Source organism: Panthera tigris, chromosome D2, assembly GCF_018350195.1.
Source record: "Panthera tigris isolate Pti1 chromosome D2, P.tigris_Pti1_mat1.1, whole genome shotgun sequence".
Lineage (NCBI taxonomy): Eukaryota > Metazoa > Chordata > Mammalia > Carnivora > Felidae > Panthera > Panthera tigris.
The window spans coordinates 22,534,339-22,538,308 of NC_056670.1; the positions used below are offsets into that span (position 1 = coordinate 22,534,339).

At 38.0% G+C, this 3,970-nt stretch overlaps 1 pseudogene; it reads right to left on the minus strand.

Annotated features, from left to right (window-relative positions):
• Positions 1–2,843: 2,843 nt before the first annotated feature.
• Positions 2,844–2,953, minus strand: LOC122232173 (annotated as a pseudogene).
• Positions 2,954–3,970: the final 1,017 nt, after the last annotated feature.

Genomic DNA, 3,970 nt, shown 5'->3' on the forward strand with positions numbered 1-3,970 from the left:
ATTGCTTATAATGATAAAAATGTGGATATAAAATCCATAAAAAGGAAAAAAATGGATAAAAAATTGGTTGCCTCTTCGATACTGTAATTAAAATCATCGAACATGAGCTACAAAGAACAATGTGGAAAAACTCAAAAAACATAATATTGAGAGAGGAAATGCAAGTTACAAAGGAATATTTATAGTATGATCTGAGTTTTATAAGTTTAAAAACTTAAAAATCAAACCTTACTTTGTTTATGGATACAATGTATATAGTCAAATTATAAAAGTATACAAGGAAATGATAAATTCAAGATGGCCGTTTTCTTTGGGGACAGATGTAAAATTGGGGAGGGGTATCAGAAGGGGCATTGACCATTCTACAGTGATTTTTCCTTGAGAAAACAAAAATCTGAGGCATGTATATGAAGATGTTCATATCTGGCAAAGTGATATAGTAGGTAGGTACATTACACTTATTTAAATAGTACACACAATTTTATTTGCTTGAGATATGGCATAGTAAAAAAGAAAAAAAATGTTAACAATATATTTCATTTGTAATATATCTTTTTATAAATATAAAAGTAAAGTCTGTACTTATAATTTTAGTGTGCCATAGGATCACAAGCAGATAAAGTATTTATAACATAAATACTGGAAGGAAGTAAAATAAAAATCAAATACTAGTCATTTCTGGGGAATGGGACTATATATAATTAAAAGGTTTTATTTTTCTGTACTTTTAAAACTTTCATTGAGATTATACTATTTTTATAATGTAAAATATAAAAAATTATAAAAATATGTTCAAAATGTGTTTGGTTCCTGTGTACGTTCTTTATTTAAAAAAAAAAAATTTACGGTTGGGGCGCCTGGGTGGCTCAGTCAGTTAAGCATCGGACTTCAGCTCAGGTCATGATCTCACGGTTCGTGGTTTCGAGCCCCTCGTTGGGCTCTGTGCTGACAGCTCGGAGTCTGGAGCCTGCTTCAGATTCTGTGTCTCCCTATCTCTCTGCCCCTCCTGTGCTTGCACATGAGACAGAGAGCAAGTAGGGGAGGCACAGAGAGAGAGGGAGACACAGAAGCAGAAGCAAGCTCCAGGCTCCGAGCTGTTAGCACAGAGCCGAGGCAAGACTCAAACTCATGAACCATGAGACCATGTCCTGAGCTTAAGCTGGATGCTCAACCAACTGAGCCACCCAAGGCGCCCCCATGTGTAGGCTCTTTAATGTCATGCAGGTTTGGCTTTATCCTATGGACTACCATTTCCCAAATTGTGATACTTGAGATGTTAATTTGTGTTCCTGGAAAATATAACGTTTTCAGGGTCAACAAATTTAAAACATGATGTCTCCCAGGCCTCCTGCTTGAAGAAGCACAATGCACATTTACACAGTAAGGGCTCAGAGAAGTTATGCAGTAAAAAACAAAAACAAAAACACATTCAAAAACTTAATTAACATTTTTTTCAACCCTGCATTTCCCAGATACATATGATTACAGAGCCTTTTATCAAGGGAGTATTTTTTTTTTTATCATTTGAGGGATATTTGCTCTCAGAAGACACAGTTTATGAAACGTGCTCTTAATTACAAAGATATCCAAAACATCATCTAAAAAGCAGCATGATTACAAGAGAGATTTTGGACATTAAAAGTGGCAGTGTTGGGCAAGATAGATTGGAGGTGACAAGGACTGGAGTCAGAGAGGTCAAAGTGCAGTAGATAGCAGGTTATAGGGGCTTCAGTACATTGCATTACTGATGGCCTTAGCCACTCACCACGACAACCACGCTCCTAGTACACAAAGAAACACTTCTCACATGTGTGCTGGGATTTGTCTGAGCTGGCCCTACACTGTAGGTTAGATCAAGATCTCTTCCATGTATCTCATTTTCCTTAAACAAGGGATTACAGAAGATATGTTCTTTCTATGGCAAAATACAAGCCTATGTCAAGTCTTGTGTCATGTCAGCTCACATCCCATTGGCCGAAGCAAATCCCATGAGTGGTCAAGCCCAAATCAAGAAGGCAAGGCATTACACTCTGCTTTACTGTGAGGCCAAAGTAAGTCACATGGCCAAGCTTAGCCTCAGAGGGCTAGGGAAGTATATTCCCTTCAGGAAACTGGGAGTTGGGGGAGGAAGTAAAAATTTGCTGAATAATAATCTCACTGATGCCTCTGCCTGTTTACAAAATGAAGAAAACACAGCCACTTGCTAGATAGTGGGCCTTTGCATATATTGAGTCCATCAGTGCGGGTTCCATTTCTGAAAGAAGCCAAGGACACCATGAAAGGGTGGTTTCAGCATGGCACAAACCTAAAGAAAGTAGTGTGACATCTGAACCCTAAATACACCTCCAGTTGTGATAACAAGTGAGTTAGAGTATAACATGTCTGGGAATCGCTGAGAAGAAAATTGCTAAGAACTTATAGCAGGATCGTCAGAGCTTAGCCCAAATTGCTGTGCCTGGCAGAGATGACCAGGTGGGTGAGCTGGCCTTCTTTCACATTCCACATAGCTTTCTTCTTTTGACATTAATTGATATTTAGTATTTGAGACATGAAAGAGTCTAGATCTCAAAGAATAATTTCAATCCCCAAGCGAAAAAAACAGAGTGATCTTGAATATTTTGAAATAACATGGATTAAAACTATAAAACCAAACAACCTGTCACATTTTTAGATCCTTAACATTTTCACTCGAAAATGGTTTGGTGCAGCGTTCTACATTTAATACCAATGAAACATAGAGGATAAGGATTTGTTTTTTCAGTTTCCATTTCCACATACTAATTGTGTAACTATGATACATAAGCAACTTCCTACATGGGGGCACACAGCCTCGTTCTTGCTCTAAAGAGTGCTAATAAAATATATTTTGATGTTCTCTCTTCTGGCTGGAAAGTTTTTAAACTGATAAGAACAGATACTACATTTGATCTTAGCCAAAAAGCTGAGAAGCGATAGGCAGAAAGTTTTTAAAAGCATAGGGATCATGTCAAGCTGTATTGAGGAGAAGCTGTAAAATGAAGAAATGACTAGAAGGAAACAGAGAAATTCTTGGCCTGTGGCCAAATTATGAAAATGGCAAAACTTGTCCATGGTACTTGGTTCTCATAAACATCCTGGCCCTTCTCCTCACTGTCACAGTTCAGTGACTTCATGGTCCCTGCGCTGGCTCTGGGGGCAGGGAATCTGAAACTCATTCCCACCGTGGGATAAATGACTTATAAGGATTCCTGCTTTAAACATCGAAGTGAAAATCTATAATGAGCAGGAAAGAGCAGGAATGGTAGGTGGGGGGAGCATTTTGGAGGGTGAGGATTCTTTCAGTATGCATAACATACTATCAGCAAGTCACCATGTATGTGCTATCCACAGAAATACATGTGCATATGACATGTTTAATGACTCACTGAGTCTATAAAGAGCACTTCATATGTAATATTAAAAAAAGAAAAGGTGGGGCGCCTGGGTGGCTCAGTCAGTTAAGCGTCCGACTTTGGCTCAGGCCATGATCTCACAGTCTGTGAGTTCGAGCCCCGTGTCAGGCTCTGTGCTGACAGCTCAGAGCCTGGACCCTGTTTTGGATTCTGTGACTCCCTCTCTCTCTACTCCTCCTCCACTCACATTCTGTCTCTCTCTCTCTCTCAAAAATAAATAAACATTAAAAAAAATAAAAAAAAGAAAAGGTGCCCAAGATAAGATAACTTAGATTTATGGCATATCTTTTATATGGAGTGTGATCCTATTTAAAAAAAAAAAATGTAACTCAAAATGAAAACAAAATACATAGAGTGGTAGAGATATAAAGCCTTGAGAGATGGACTATCAAAAATTGTTACCAATATTTAGTATTCATTTTTATACATTGGTAATCACTTGTTGAGCCTCTACTTGAGTGAATATCTGCCTAGAAATTCTTCTAGGTACCAGTAGCTGTGTTACCTAAATTAGATTGTTCATTGCTGTCCATTCAACA